This window comes from Saimiri boliviensis, chromosome 13 (genome assembly GCF_048565385.1).
Source record: "Saimiri boliviensis isolate mSaiBol1 chromosome 13, mSaiBol1.pri, whole genome shotgun sequence".
NCBI classification, from domain to species: Eukaryota; Metazoa; Chordata; class Mammalia; order Primates; family Cebidae; genus Saimiri; species Saimiri boliviensis.
In genome coordinates, this window is record NC_133461.1 from 74,537,766 (window position 1) to 74,554,465 (window position 16,700).

The 16,700-nt window shown below is 37.4% G+C and overlaps 1 protein-coding gene across 4 annotated transcripts in view; it reads left to right on the forward strand.

Annotated features, from left to right (window-relative positions):
* KAT6A (lysine acetyltransferase 6A) overlaps positions 1–16,700 on the forward strand; it is a 118,047-nt gene that overhangs the window by 23,567 nt on the left and 77,780 nt on the right. The window lies entirely within an intron of this gene.

Here is a 16,700-nt window from a genome sequence, read left to right on the forward strand (position 1 = left end):
CAACAGAGTACTAACAATCCAGCAACACATCAAAAAGATGATACACCATGATTAAGTGGGATTTATCCTAGGGATGTATATTCAAATATGTTCATGTTCAATATATGCAAATCAATACGGATGACACATTGCATCAACAAAATGAAGGACAAATATTTTTATAGTCATCTCAATAGATGCGGAAAAGGCATTTGATAAAATTCAACATCCTTTGATGTTGAAGTGATCAAGTCTCTCAACAAATTAGGCATAGAAGGAACATACTTGAACATACGGGCCATACATGACAAACCCACAGCTAACATTATACTAGATGGGGAAAATGTGAAAGCCTTTTCTCTCAGAATTGTAGTAGGTTGCCCAGTCTCACAACTCTTACTTAGCATAGTACTGGCAGTCCCAACTAGAGCGGTTAGGCAAGAGAAAGAAAAGGCATCAGATTGGAAAAGAATAAGTCAAATTGTCTCTCTTTGCCGACAACATGATATCATATGTAGAAAAACACGACAACTCCATGAGAAAACTCTTAAAACTTGATAATACAAATTGATAGTTGGAGGATAAAAAAATCAACGTACAAAAATTAGTACTGTTTATATACACCAATAACAAAACAATGGAAAAAGAAATAAAGCAATCCTACTTACAAAGATACCAAGACAGTCACACAAAACCAGGGGATAAATTTAACCAAGGAGGGTTGAAGACTTCTATAAGGAAAACTGAAACAGTGATGAAAAAAATGGGAGGACACAAACAGATGGAAAGACATCCTACGTTCGTGGATTGGAAGAATTACTATTGCTGAAATGACCGTATTACCGAGAGCAGTCTACAGATTAAATGTAATCCCCATCAAAATACTACCGGCATTCTACACAGAAATAGAAAAAACAATCCTAAAATTTGAATGGAACCACAAAAGACCCTGACTAGCCAAAGCAATCATGGTCAAAAAGAACAAAGCTGGAGGCATCACACTACTTGACTTGAAAATATTTTATAAAGCTGTAGGAACCAATTCGGCACAGTATTGGTATTAAAACACAGAGATCACTGGGACAGAATAGAGAACTCACAAATAAGTCCATGTATTTATAGCCAACTGAGTTTCAGTAAAGGTGCCGAGAACATACACTGGTGAAGGGACAATCTCTTTAATAAATGGTGCTGGGAAAACTGGATATCCATAAGCAGAAGAATGAAACTAGACCCCCTATCTCTCACCATATGCAAAAATCAACTCAAAATGGATTAAAGACTGAAATGTAAGATCTGAAACTACAAAACTCCTTGAAGAAAACATGAGACAAGAAACTACAAGAAAACAAGAAAGCCTGAGGACATTGATACAGGCAAAGATTTTATATTTAAGACCCCAAAAGCATGGACAACAAAGATGAAAAATAGACAGATGGGAATATATTGAACTAAGGAGCTTCTGCACAACAAAGAAAACAATCAACAGAGTGAAGAGACAACCTGTAGAATGGGAGAAAGTATTTGCAAACTATTCATCCAGCAAGGGACTAATACCTAAAATGTAAAAGGAACTCAAACAACTCAAATGCAAGAAAACCAAATAATCCTATTAACAAGTTGCAAAAGATCAGAATAGACATTTCGCAAAAGAATACATACAAGTGGCCAACAGGTATATTAAAAAATGCTCAGCCAGGCGCGATGCCTGTTCCTGTAATCCCAGCACTTTGGGAGACCAAGGCAGGTGGATCACCTGAGGTCAGGAGTTTGAGACCAGCCTGCCCAATATGGTGAAATCCCATCTCTACTAAAAATACTAAAAATTAGCCAGGTGTGGTGGCAGATGCTTGTAATCTCAGTTATTTGGGAGGCTGAGGCAGGAGAATTGCTTGAACCTGGGAGGTGGAGGTTGCCTTAAGCTGAGATTGTGCCACTGCACTCCAGCCTGGGTAACAAGAGTGAAACTGTCTCAAAAAAAAAAAAAGATCGTTAATCATCAGTGAAATACAAATCAAAATCATAATGAGATATCATTCTACCTTGGTTAGAATGGCTGTTGTCAAAAAGAAAATAGCATGCTGATGAGGATGGGGGAAAAGGGAACTCTTATCCGTTGTTGTGAGAATGTAAATTAATACAGCCATTATGGAAAACAGTATGGAGGTTTCTTAACAGCTAGAAGTGGAATTACCATATGATCCAGCAGTTCCACTTCTAGGTGTTTATCTAAAGGAAGGGGAAGCAGTATATCAGAGGGATACTTGTACTCCCAAGTTTACTGCAGCACCATTTACAATAGCAAAGAAAAGGCATCAGATTGGAAAAGAATAAGTCAAATTGTCTCTCTTTGCCGACAACATGATATCATATGTAGAAAAACACGACAACTCCATGAGAAAACTCTTAAAACTGATAACACAAATTCGATAGTTGGAGGATAAAAAAATCAACGTACAAAAATTAGTACTGTTTATATACACCAATAACAAAATAATGGAAAAAGAAATAAAGCAATTCTACTTACAGAGATACCAAGACAGTCACACAAAACCAGGGTATAAATTTATCCAAGGAGGGTTGAAGACTTCTATAAGGAAAACTGAAACAGTGTCTATGAGTGGTTAAATGGATAAAGAAAATTATGTATGTGTGTATACACACACACACACACACACACACACCATGGAATACTACTCATCTATCAAAAAGAATGAAATTTCATCATTTGGAGCAACGTGGATGGAACTGAAAGCCATTATTTTAAATGAAATAAGCCAGGTACAGAATGACACATATCACATATTTTCATTTATGTGTGGGAGTAAAAACAATTGACTCATAGAGGTGGAGAGTAGAATGATAGTTACAAAGTCTGAGTCTGAGAAGGGCTAGGGGATGGGGTGGCTGAAGAGAGGCTGGTTAATAGATACAAACACACAGTTGGAGTAAGTTCTAATGTTCATTGCTTAGTTGGGTAACTGTAGTTAACAGCAATGTATTGCCTATTTAAAAATAGGAGATTTCAAGTGTTCTCAACATAAAAGATAAATGTTTGAGGTGATGGATATCCTAAATACTCTGATTTGATCAATACACATTGTATACAGGTATAAATATATCACGTGTACCTCATTAATGTGTACAATTATGGATATATTAAAAATTGAAAATAATTACGGTGGAAGTGAACAGTTTGTAATGTACATAGTTTGCATTACTGAGCATGTTTGTGGTCATATTGGTGTAAACAAACCCGTGGAGTCAGTCTTAGAAGACCTTAGCACATGCTATGTCTTGGTTTATGTGTTTATTAAAGTTGTTACTGTTTTACTGGTTTATGTATTAAAGTTATTATTTTAGAGTATACTCTTTCCACTTATTAAAAAGAGTCAGCAATAAAACAGCCCCAGGCAGGTCCTTCAGGAAGTACTCCAAGGCATTGTTACCACAGGGGATGACAGTTCCATCTGTGTTATCACCCTGAAAGACCTTCCAGTGGGGAAAGATGCGGGCAGTGGAAGGCATCGATATTGATAATCCTGACCCTATGTTGGCTTAGACTAATGTTGAATGTTTTTTTTTAATGCTTAATAAAAAGAGTAAAAAAATTTTTTTTGTTGTTTTTTAGATAAAAGTTCATAGAATAAGGATATAAAGAAAGTAAGTAGGCTGGGTGTGGTGACTCACACCTGTAGTCGCAGCACTTTGGGAGGCTGAGGTAGGTGGATCACTTGAGCACAGGAGTTTGCAACCAGCTTGGGCAACATTAAAAAAACCCATCTCTACAAAAGTACAAAAATTAACCAGGCATGGTGGTGCATGCCTGTAGTCCCAGCAACTTGGGAGGTTGAGGTGGGAGAATCGCTTGAGCCTGAGAGGTCAAGGCTGCAGTAAAGCTGAGATCACACCACTGCACTCCAGCCTGGGTAACAGAGGCCGACGCTGTGCTTAAAAAAAAAGTAAATATTTTTGTGCAGCTCTACTGTAGAATGTGTGTTTTGAGTGAAGTTTTATTACAAAAGAATTTGAAAAGTAAAAAGTTTGTAACTTAAAAAGTTACATTGTGGTAAGGTTAACATTATTGAAGATAGAATTTTTTTTTACAAATTTTTACAAATTTAGTATAGCCTAGGTGTTCAGTGTTTATAAAGTTTCTATTAGTGTATTGTAATGTGCTAGGCCTTTGTGTTTGCTCACCACTCATTCACTGACTTACCTGGGGCAACTTTTAGTCCTGCAAGCTCCATTTGTGGTAAGTGTCCCATACAGGTTTACCATTTTAAAAAATCTTGTATACGGTATTTTTACTGTTCTTTTTCTATGTTTAAATACTCAAAGTCTTACCATTGTGTTAAAAGTTGCATACAGCATTCAGTATAGTAATGCGTTGTGTATAGCCTAGGTGGGTAGTAAGTTATACAGTCTAGGTATGTGTAAGTACGCTTTCTGATGTTGCACAATGATGAAATTGTTTAATGACATGTTTCTCAGCATGAATCCCCTTCGTTAGGGAATGAATGACTGTATCTTAAAAGGATGTTCCATATCAGTACATTAGGTTTAGTAATGTTTCATTGTATGAGTATATCATAATTTATACATTTATATGAGTATCCCCTAGTTAATGGATATTTGTTTCTAGTTTTTTGTGATGACGAATAGTGCTGCATTAATAACCTCACTTGTATATGGTTTCACTTATAAGACCCTAGAAGTGGAATTACTGGGTCAAAGAGTGTTACAGCATTATAATTTTGATATTTCTATATTTTTCTCCATAGAGAATCATCAGCAGTATGTGAGAGTCACTGCTTCCCTATATACCCTTTGCAATGCACTGTAAATGTTTTGATTTTTGACAGTCTGACAAGTGAAAAGTTGTTACCCACTTTTGACTACATGCTTTCACTCACGAGGGAGTTTGCTCTCCCAGCCTAAAGACCAAAGACAACATCTAATTTGTATTTGTACTATTAGGCTGTTTTTTTTGTTTTTGTTTTTGTTTTTTTCCTTTTGAGACAGAGTTTCGCTCTTGTTACCCAGGCTGGAGTGCAATGGCGTGATCTCGGCTCACCGCAACCTCCGCCTCCTGGGTTCGGGCAATTCACCTGCCTCAGCCTCCTGAGTAGCTGGGATTACAGGCAGGCGCCACCATGCCCAGCTAATTTTTTGTATTTTTAGTAGAGACGGGGTTTCACCATGTTGACCAGGATGGTCTCGATCTCTTGACCTCGTGATCCACCCGCCTCGGCTTCCCAAAGTGCTGGGATTACAGGCTTGAGCCACTGCGCCTGGCCCTGTTAGGCTGTTTTAAGCCTGATTTTCCAAAAAAAAGAAAAAGAAAATGTACAATATTTACAGGTAATCAGAAATTTGTTTTTTTTTTTTTTTTTTTTTTAACTATTACTATCTTGCTTTAGAAATATCTAGGTCTTTTTTGCCAGGTCTGATTTGTAAGTGGTGACCTGTACTGATAGATTTCTGTCCTGATAGGTGTTGATACTGATCTTTTAAGTGCCCATTATGTAGTACTTGTATTTGAAAACCTGTATAATTTTGAATATATATTATGATGGATATTATATTTAGGTCACAGCAATCCTTTAAAGAAGATTGTCTATGGTATGGATGAAACAAAGGCTCATAGAAGTCAAGTGATTTGCCTGTAGTGTATTAGAATGTAGATGCTGGTAGAGTCATCAAAAGAGAAAGATACAGATTCAGAGTTGAGATAAACCGAAAATGTTAAACTTGTGCAGTCAAGTATTGAGTTTTTTTTTCTTTTCTTTTCTTTCCTTTTTTTTTTTTTTTGGAGACAGTCTTACTCTGTTGCCCAGTGCAGTCATGTGGTCTCCGCTCACAGCAACCTCAGTCTCCCAGGTTCAAGTGATTCTTGTACCTCAGTCTCTAGAGTAGCTGGAACTACGGGTGTGCTAATTAGCCTAATTTTTAAATTTTTGTAGAGATGGGGTTTCTCCATATTGACCAGGCTGGTCTTGAACTCCTGGCTTCAAGCAATCTGCCTGCCTTGGCCTCCCAAAGTGCTAGGATTACAGGTGTGAGCTACCATGCCTGGCCTAAAGTACTCCCTGAGTTTTTACAATACAAATTCTTATTGGTTTAGGACTTGCATAATAGTATTAAGAGCACAGATTCTAGTCTCACCATTTACTTGTTCTTTGATCTTTAAATTAATTCTCCATGAGCTTTAGTTTTCTTTTCTGTAAAAGAGGGATAGTATTATAGTAGTACCTAAATTACAAAAGATGGTGGGTTAGCCTGACCATGTCATTGCTGCAATGGTTTTTTAGCCTGTTTCAAAAATAAAGAGCAGGAAATAGTGCTGACTTCCCTCTCTTTTCTCCAGTAAAACAAAACAAAACAGCATTTGTTAACTCATGAAATATTGCCATCATATTTTAAAACCATTGGAAATTTTCGTGAACACATAAATTTTAATATGACATAGAAGTAGACATCTTTTTTAAGTAGATAATTTAAAAAACATTTTTCACATTTTAATTAGGATGGCTGTTTTCTGTTCATACTTCTTTGGAAAAGGCGAAATATTTAAACAGCATTCCTATTCTTTCTCAGTTTGGCCCCAGTTTTTAGTATTTGGAAGTAACAGCGTATCTCTTTCCTCAATAAAAGAACAGTAACAAGGACAACAAAGTTCTTCATTAAAAAAACAAATAACAGAATCGCCCCCCTCCATTGTTAAAATTGTTAAAATAGTTCTTTATTTTATATCTTGAAAGCTCAAGAATAGGATAAGGATCAAGTTACAGAGCTGTTTTTTTTCCTTTGCTAAGTGGCCTGGTTCATATTGGGAATGAAACTAATGACTGTAATATAATTAAGCACTGTGGTGTATAGCACTGCTTCTGAAGTTTTTATTTGGGGATTTTGTTAAAATGAAGTTTCAGATTTTTGGTGAGGTCCGAGATTTTACATTTCTAAAAAGCTCCCTAATATTCCACTGCTGCACAAAACACACTTGGAGTAGCAAGTTTCTATAGTACTAATCTTTTACTCTTGACTAATTATCTTAAATCATAGTTTATTTTCACACATTGATTCAGCAGATTTCTGTTGAACATATATGTCCCTGGCACTATGCTAGGTACTGGGGTTGTACTAGGGATGCTAGGTAGATAGTCTGCTCTTAGACAAGTTGGGAAGCCAAAGAATTAACAACAAAGTAAGTATATGTAAGTGGTGATGGGAAGTCCAGGGAGCTGATAATCTTAAGCACAAAAATTGCTTTTTGACAGGTTTATGAAGACACTGAAACTAGTTTGTCTGATATTATGACGTCTAGGTGCCCAATAGGCTAGAATGGAGCTTTGACTATATTGGATATCAATGTAGGATAGATATAGAATGGTTGTTGGCAAACTTTTTCTGTAAATATTTTAGGCTTTGCGGACCATACAGTCTCGGATCTGATTACTCAAGTCTGCAAACCAGGTAACATGTAAATGATTGTGAGTTCCAGTAAAACTTTATTTACAACACCAGGTGGTGGGCTGGATTTGGTTTACAGCCTGTAGTTCTAGAATGACAGCATACTACTCCTCACTAGTAAGATATGAAAATAATTTAAAGGAATGATTTATTTTAAAAAGAAGGTAATCACATTGATAACGTCACTGTATCACTGATTCATTTGCATTTGAATATGCTATCTTGGAACCTTCATTGTTTACCTAGGGATACCCCTGAGAATATATTATAAATGTGATTGTCATTTGCCGTGTATATCACTGGGGCAAAAAAAGGGTTAAGGTCTGTTGCTTGGAACTTCAGTTAAAACTCCTGAAGAGCTGCATAAATTCCCATTTTTCCCTTTTATTATATGGGGGAAAGAAGCTGTGACATACAGGAGTTAAAGAATTTCAGCATAGGTATGCAATGAAGCATTTCTATAAATTGTTTTTTCTAGACAGTTTTGTAAACTTTGTAATCCCCAGACCAGAAGAGGACATCCCTGGATACTTAATCTGTTGCTATTATTTAGGGCAGGCGTCCCCAAACTACGGCCCAAGGGCTGCATGCTGCCCCCTGAGGCCATTTATCACCCCCCCCCCCCCGCCCCCGCCGCACTTCAGGAAGGGGCACATCTTTCATTGGTGGTCAGTGAGAGGAGCACAGTATGTGGCGGCCCTCCTATGGTCTGAGGGACAGTGAACTGGCCCCCTGTGTAAAAAGTTTGGGGACGCCTGATTTAGGGTAATGAATAAAATTTGGGCTCTGGAGTTGACCTTTTGGTTTCATCACTTAACACATGTGAATTTGGCAGAGTAGTTAACTTCTTTGCCCTGAGTTTCTTCATGGGATGATAGTACTGCAACATACTTTTGAAAATTATTTTTAAAACACTATATTTATAGATAGCAACTGGTATAGTGCTAGAAAATAGTGAGCCTTCTATAGATGTTACTTTCTTCTCTTCTGACCTGCCTGCAGAACAGTTTACTAATGTACTAAAGGAAACTGAGGAAAAAAAAGTTCCTGACACATAAGAATCTTAAAATTTTCTTGGAAGTGTATATAAAAATGAAGAGGAACACTTTCAAAATAACATGCAAACCCATGTAAGGCCTCTAAATAGAGGTATCTGAAACAGGTAAAAATATCGTTTAATTGTAGAACTAAAAGTCTTAGGACTTCTTTAAATTCAAACCCTTGTTTTTACAGATGAGATTAAATGACTTTCCCTAAATGCTGATATGTTGTTTTTTTTTTGTGTGGAGAAGATTCTCTAACATTCATTGATTAGCCAGATGCTGTTGCCTCTTGGTTAGGAATTTAAGTTAAATCCATCTGTTTCAGTTTAAGCACCAAATAACTTGTTCTACATGTTTTTAGCACTTAGGAAGTGTTGACATAGGAAATTTTCTGACCTTAACAGAGATGGTTAGCAGCTATTCATAGGCTTGACTGTAAATTAAAAATTCAATAATTTTCCTTTCTTTTCTTTTTTTTTTTTTTTTGACACTGAGTTTCGCTCTTGTTGCCTAGGCTGGAGTACAATGGCATGATTTTGGCTCACTGCCACCTCCTCCTCCTGGGTTCAAGCAGTTCTCCTACCTCAGCCTCCCAACTAGCTGGGATTACAGGCATGTGCCACCATGCCTGGCTAATTTTTATATTTTTAGTAGAGACGGGATTTCACTGTGTTGGCCAGGCTGGTCTTGAACTCCTGACCTCAGGTGATCTGCCTGCCTTGGCCTCCCAGAGTGCAGCGTGAGCCACAGGACCTCATGTAATAATTTTTATTTCTTTAATGTTGCCACTAGCAACAGTTTTCTATGACATGTTTGTAGCTCTGTAGTGAACTAACTTGGAATTTATTTACAGAGCTTAGAATTTACAATACTGTTAGTCGCTTTGAGTTGCATTAGTAGAAGGGAGAGGTGACATTAAATACTGACAAGCAAAAAATATAAAGTAATTGCTGTTTGGCAGCTTTAGTCATGCCTCCTCTGTATCTGTCTCCTTTTACCTTGGTTTAGGCCCTCATCTTTTCTTTCATGGGTTATTGTAGTTGTCTTTCAGATGGCTTCCCTTTAGTCATTCAATAAATAAGTGGTGACACATAATAGGTGCTTCTAAGTGCGGTGAATTCAGCAGCAAACCAGATGGATCAACCTCCCTGCCCTCGTGGAGCTTATTATTAAGCAGACTCCAGCTTTAAACTTTGAGAACTTCCCTCTCTACTTTTGTCTGAATGCTCTCTCTAACACATGTCATCCCAGGGTTCAGAATCCTCAAGTGCAAGTGGAGTGGGTTTCCATTGTCTTTTGGGAAAGGTTCAGGCTCCTTAGCCTTTATTACCACTTCATTTCTTGCCATGCGCTTTTTAACTCTCTGCCTTCCAGCACATTGTAGTCCCTTTTTGGCACCACACTGTCTTAATATTTTAATACATATATTTCTGACTGCAAATTTATTCCTTTAGATCTTCCTGCCCCCAAAAATAAGATCAAAAATAGCAAATATTCATCTTTAAGCCTCTTTGACTTACTCACTGCCACTTCTCTGCATTGGTGCCATGACTCTCTTCCTTTATAAACAATTATATTCCCATGGTACATATGGCATACTGATACGATGACATTTTTGTCCCTATATTATGATAGTGTGTTCATTTATCTGTCTGTCCTGCTAGAATTAAAGGCAAAGGCTGTTTTTTTGTTTCTTTATTTTTTAGTGTCTTTCAAGGGGCCTGGCTCATAGCGGTTTGAAACATTAATTGAACAAATGAATTAATGACCCAGACTTCTATCTACCATCTGAATGCTATCAACGGGACAGCATGCAGGGGGTTCATTCAGTAACCCTTTAAATTATGGGGTGCTTATTATGTGCTGGTGGTAGAGATACATAGATAATCTCTCCTCAGATAAGTCCACAGTAAGGCTGACAGCTTCCTTATTTTCATAGCATACTATCTTTTAAATTTTACATATATTAGTAGTTTCCATCAAGTATTTAAACAAATGTTGAGAGTACCTTTTTATTTAAGTAGTGGCTTAAACTACTGAAGAGATATTGATTAAAATTTGGGGAAAATAAAAGTGTATGCAGTGCTGATTTTTTTTTTTTTTTTTTTTTTGGTATTCCTCAGAGATCCAGAGTCATTTGGATAGTTCAGTAATATATAAAATATATTTTGACAAACTGTGTGTGTTAAGTTGTTTTTTGTATCTTTAAGAATGTGTGAAGGCTTATAAAATTTTATTTTTCTAATTAAGAACGAAGTTTTGACCTGTAAGTGCTACCCTTGGAGAAAAATTTCTCCCATCTTTTCTTTCTTGGGTTATTGTGAGCCCGCTCTTCATAGTAAAGCCATTTACTTGTATATCTCTGTATTTCACTTGTGTCCTTTTTTAAACAGTAACTTTAGTTGTTTTCATATTACAGTTCTCTTAATTTATGAATATTACAGTTTGACTTTTGTATTTACAATCATTAATCTTTTAACCTGTTGTTTTATGGAGATGTAAAGTGTTTTGTATATTTCATGCTGAGTTTTTAATTCAAGGATATACACATATCCTTGAATATACCAAATGTAAATATCTTATTTTGTAAACAACTGTTAGAATATACATTGTATGCAAATTTGTTATAAGGGAAAGGTTTGATCATTGAAATGAACTTTGGTATTAATTTTTATATCGCCTGCATTTAATAGTAATTTTAAAACAGTAAGTAGAAGAGAGTTGTGTTTCTCAACTTGGCACCTGATTCCTGAATATGTGTTCAGAGAACAGAGGATTCCAAGGCAGAATAAGTGTAGCAAATGGTGCATATTCATATTTCACGTAAACATGATGAAGGAATTGTGGAATTCCCACCTCTACACCTGTTTAACTTTGCTAACTTAGCTTATTTATGTAAGGAAGGACAACCTCCCTTCTTCATCTCTTACCTCTCTTAAGACTTGTTTGAGAAGTCTGTTGCTGTTGGGCAATTTCTGGGGCTCTAATGTCCTGGAACTTTGCCTTTTGGTCATTTAATGGGAGTTAGAGTCTTTGCCTCATCTGCATTTGCAGTAAAATGTCTGTGGGAGTTACTTCATGGGAAAAATGAGCTAGTCTGTTTCAATTGGAAAAGTTTATGTCTAGAGTGTGTCTATATGCATGAGCAAATATTGCTATTTTTAAATTCCTGTGTGAACATCAGACTTGTTGGCTGTTTTGCATTATTGCAGTAGGAATAGATAAATTGATGTTCAACTCAGTTGTTCATAGAATTGCGTGGGACGAAAAGATGGTTAATACAAAATTATGATGAAATAAAAATGCTTTTTGAGAACCCAAATTTTCAAATGAAAAATATCCTTCAATATACATATTTAGCTCACCCTTTGTTACCTGTTTGTCTGCTGAAAGGATAGAATAGTACCTATGCCAAGAGTTGAAATTTGTCTGTACATTGAAATTTGACTGTACAACTGTATAGGAGGTTGTGGTTTTGCAGTGAAAGCTTCCTAGCACTAATTTATAAGTGCCTTGAAGGTAAAGTGTTCAGTGTCTCTTACATCTTTTTATTGCCTGCAGGTAAATATTGTTTTATGAGAGGCAGTAATTTGTGTTCTGAATTTAAGGCAAGAAAGAGTTTGTATAGGATCTGCTATTAAATGCTGTCATGGTATCTGGAAAGTTGTTTGCATAGTTACCTACTCAGAGTCTGCTCTCCTGGCTTCCGAGTTCACTTTCCCCCAGTTTATCCATGCCGAAGGGATTGCGCTGTAGATTGCAGTCCTGCGGTAAGTTGGATAGGGCTGCCAGCTTGGTAGTCAGGATTCTTTCTAGCACAGAAGGGATGTGATACCATAGCCCTGAACGCATTGGGCATATTATTTGCGAGCTTTGAGATGTCTTTGTGAATAACATTGGCAGACAATGACTTTGACGTTTTAGCCTACTCTGTTATATTGTTCTCCACTCTTCTGCTTTACTGTCTCCCTTCATGCACTGATTATCCCATTTGAAATAGTGTTTCTCGAGGCTTAAAGATGAGGAATAGTTGAACAGTTATGAACAGTGATTTCTCAGCTACTCAGAGAGAACGGAACCTATAATCTAATCTGCCTATTCTAATCCTGAACCTGTAACTACATTTAATAACTTCATGTACCAAAGTATTTCATTGGATCACATATTGCTGCTGCGTCTACTTCAATTTCCCTTGTATATGAGGTCACTTATTCTAGTTGAGTAGTCTCTCTGAATTTCTTCCTTTATTTATTAAAAAAGTGTTAATTTGCTGTCCTCCTGGCCCCATATAATCTTTTTCTGTTCTTATTTTGCTTGCTTCTGTTTAGCCCCCTGATCTGTCCTTGTCTTACTGCTGTACCCTCCTGCCCCTTTTTGATCATGTGGTGGATTGAAGGTATATTTGTTGACTTAATTATGTATGTATTTTAATAAACTAGTTGCCTGAGGCATTTGTGTGTGTGTATGTTTTAAGAGAGAGCATAGCCTGTAATCTCAAGCCAAAAATGTGGTTCATTTAACTGGTGTTTTATCTTCAATTTATTTTTCTTAGGAGTTTGGCCCTGAATAGATAGATAGATAGATAGATAGATAGATAGATAGATAGATAGATAGATAGTATGGGTATAGATTATTGTGAATGGCCTATAATAGCTGATTACAGATTTATGGCCCAGAAATTCTTTTGCTTTGTATTGTGTATGGGACAGTTTGGTAGGAAAATTAACTGTAGCAAAAGCATAGTTAACTTTAATAGCATATCTGATATATCTCTCTTTCTCACACATCACGTCTAGTCCAGTAGCAAATCCTTTTGGCTCTGCCCCTTAGAGCAGGGGTTGGCAAATTATGGGCCCACCTCTTTTTGTACAGTTTATGAGCTAACAATGTTTTTTACATTTCTAAATGGTTGAAAAATAATATTTCAGACACATGAAAATCATATGTAATTCAGATTTCAGTGTCCATAAGTAAAGTTGTATTGGAGCACAGCCACACTTGTTTTAGTTTGTGTTGTCCATGGCTTCTTTCACGCTACCATGGCAGAGTTGTATAGTTGTAACAGAGACCCTATGACCTCAGAACTTAAAATATTTACTCTCTGGCCTTTTACAGACAGTTTGCCAAACACTGCTCTGGTGTATGTCCAGAATCCAGCAGTTTTACTTCCTTCTTGACTAAGTCATTGTTCTTGTCTCCTTGCTTCTGTCCTTGTCCCTTTAAATCTGCACAGTCAGTGTTGCGATCTCTTTAGAAAGTAAACTATCTTCTGTTTAGGTAAAATAGGTAAATAAATAAATAAATATCAAGGACAGTTTTGAATGAAAGAAAGTTACAAAAGGACCATTAACCTTGGTTAGGATAGGAGCAAGGAATCCCATATCTTGTGTTTAAATGTGATTGAATACAGAAGTGACTATATGTATGTGTGCATGAACATTTGTATGTGTGCATGAACATTGTTTTTTTTTTTGAGACGGAGTTTCGCCCTTGTTACCCAGGCTGGAGTGCAATGGCGCGATCTCGGCTCACCGCAACCTCCGCCTCCTGGGGTCAGGCAATTCTCCTGCCTCAGCCTCCTGAGTAGCTGGGATTACAGGCACGCACCACCATGCCCAGCTAATTTTTTGTATTTTTAGTAGAGACGGGGTTTCACCATGTTGACCAGGATGGTCTCGATCTCTCGACCTCGTGATCCACCCGCCTCGGCCTCCCAAAGTGCTGGGATTACAGGCTTGAGCCACCGCGCCCGGCACATTGTTTTTTTAAGACGGAGTCACGCTCTATCACCCAGGCTGGAGTGCATTGGCGCAATCGCTGCTCACTGCAGCCTCCACCTCCTGGGTTCAAGCAATTCTCCTGCCTCAGCCTCCCGAGTAGCTGGGATTACAGACACACACCTCCATACCCAGCTAATTTTTTGTATTTTTAGTAGAGATGGGGTTTCACCATGTTGGCAAGGGTGGTCTCAAACTTATGATAGCGTGATCCGCTCACCTCGGCGTACCAAAGTGCTGGAATTTCAGGTGTGAGCCACCGAGCCCAGCCCATGAGCATTTTTTAATTGAAAAATGGCAGAGCAACTTTCCTCTGTATTGCTATATTTATTTATCTATAAATTTATAGATAAATAAATCTCTGCTCTCTTTTTGATTACATTGTCTCCTGTCTCAGACACGTTTTTTCCAAATGATTGGGATCATGGTTGCTGGTGTTTAGTAATGCATTCTTTTTTGTGTCTAATTTTACGAGTTTTGATAAATACACAGGGTTGCATAATCATCACCACAATCAAGATACAGGAAAGATCCATTATCTATTCCAAAAAGTCTTGACTTTTGTAGTCCTCACTCTCCCAAAACCCTGGCAAACCACTGAGCTATTATTCTCCCTATAGTATTACATTCTCCAGACTATCATATAAATGGAATCATGTATAGTCTTTTAAGTCTGGCTTATTTGATTTGACATAATGCATTTGAGATTCATCCGTGTTGTTGTCAATAGTTTGTTCCTTTTTGTTGCTGGGTAGTATTCCTTGGTATGGTAGATACACCATAGTTTGTTTAACTCTTCTGCTATTGAGGGACAGTTGGTTTTTGTTTTTGGCAATTATGAATAAGCCTGCTATAAACATTCATATATAGGTTTTTGTGTGAATATAGTACATTAGTTTCCTGTGGCTGCTGTAACAGGTTGCCAAACTGGATAGCTTTACAACAGCAGAAGTTTATTCCCTCACTATTCTGAGGGTTGGAAGTCTGAAATCGGTATTACTGAACTAAACTCAAGGTGTTGGCAGGCGCACATTGTCCCTGCAGGCTTTCTGAGCTTCTGGTGGTTCTTGGCATTTCTTGGCTTGTGGCCAGTAGCACCACTCCTGTCTCTGCCTCTTCACATCATGTCTTCTCCTTTGTGTGTGTGTCATCTGTCCCTCTGCTTGTCTAAGGACACTTGTTACAACATGTACAGCCTGCTTAGATAATCCAGGATAACCCCCCATCTCAAAATTCTTAATTTAACCACACTTGCAAAGACCCTTTTCCCAAGTCAATTCTTTACAGGGTCCAAGGATTAGTATGAGCTGTCTGTGGGGGATTTCAGTCTGCTACTTTGACTTGGGCAAATACCTAGGAGGTGTATTGCTGGGTTGTATGGTAATGGTATGTTTAATAAGAAGCTGCTAAGATGTTTTCATAGTGGCTGTGCGTTTTGCATGCTTACCGGCAGTGTATGAGTATCTCATTTATTCAGATTCCTCACTGGTACTTGATATTGTTATTTTAAAAAGCCATTCTAATAGATATGTAGTGGTATTTCATTGTGATTTTAATTTGCATTTCCCTAGTGATTGGTTGTGTGGAGCATCTTTTCATGTGTTTTCATGTACATAGCTTTTTTGGTGAAGTGTCTCTTCAGATAGTTTGCCTATTTTTTTGTTGGAGGGGGAAGATTTTCTCTGTTGTTTATTTATTTATTTTTCCTTTTTTCCCCCACACCTCTGTTCTCCCCAAAGTTAGTTTTGGGCTCCAGTTTCAAATGTTGAGGCATATGAAGGATTATTAAAGCACAAGATTTCTTGCCACAAACTTGTTCGGAGTTTCTAAACCTAGGTATATTAGAGTTGAGTTCTTTTCTGGCTTTGATAGATTTTCTCAGAAAAGAAAATATAATCTAAATTAACATGTAGTGGGTGTGGTAGTCAGGTCAGGGGTTACAAGTGACTGAAACCCTTGAATTAAAAAGGGCAATTTGTTAGTACCTAGGACCAAACTGTAAGAAATGATAGGGATGGAATTGGTTTTTGAGGACATCTGATCTGGGAATTAGATTATTGCTTGAATTATATTCTCTCATCTCTGCTCTCTCTTTGAATTAATTACATTGTTTCCTGTCTCAGACAGGTTTTCTCCAAATGATTAGGATCATGGTTGCTAGTGTTTTAGGACGTATATCCTTTTATTTTAGTGACCCCAGAGGAAGAAAAGGGGTCTTCTTTGCAAATTAGCTCAGGAAACCCTGGGGAAGCACTGTTTTTGGCCTAGCATGGAGTTACATGGAGATCCCTAGAGCAGTGACTCTGACCTACTTGAACATCTTAACTCAAACTTGATGTGAACAAAACAAAGTCTTCATCTCTCTTTCCTTTTTTATAATTGTCTCTGTATCAAATCCACCTCTTTAGTGATGCCAGTAAAGAAGGAA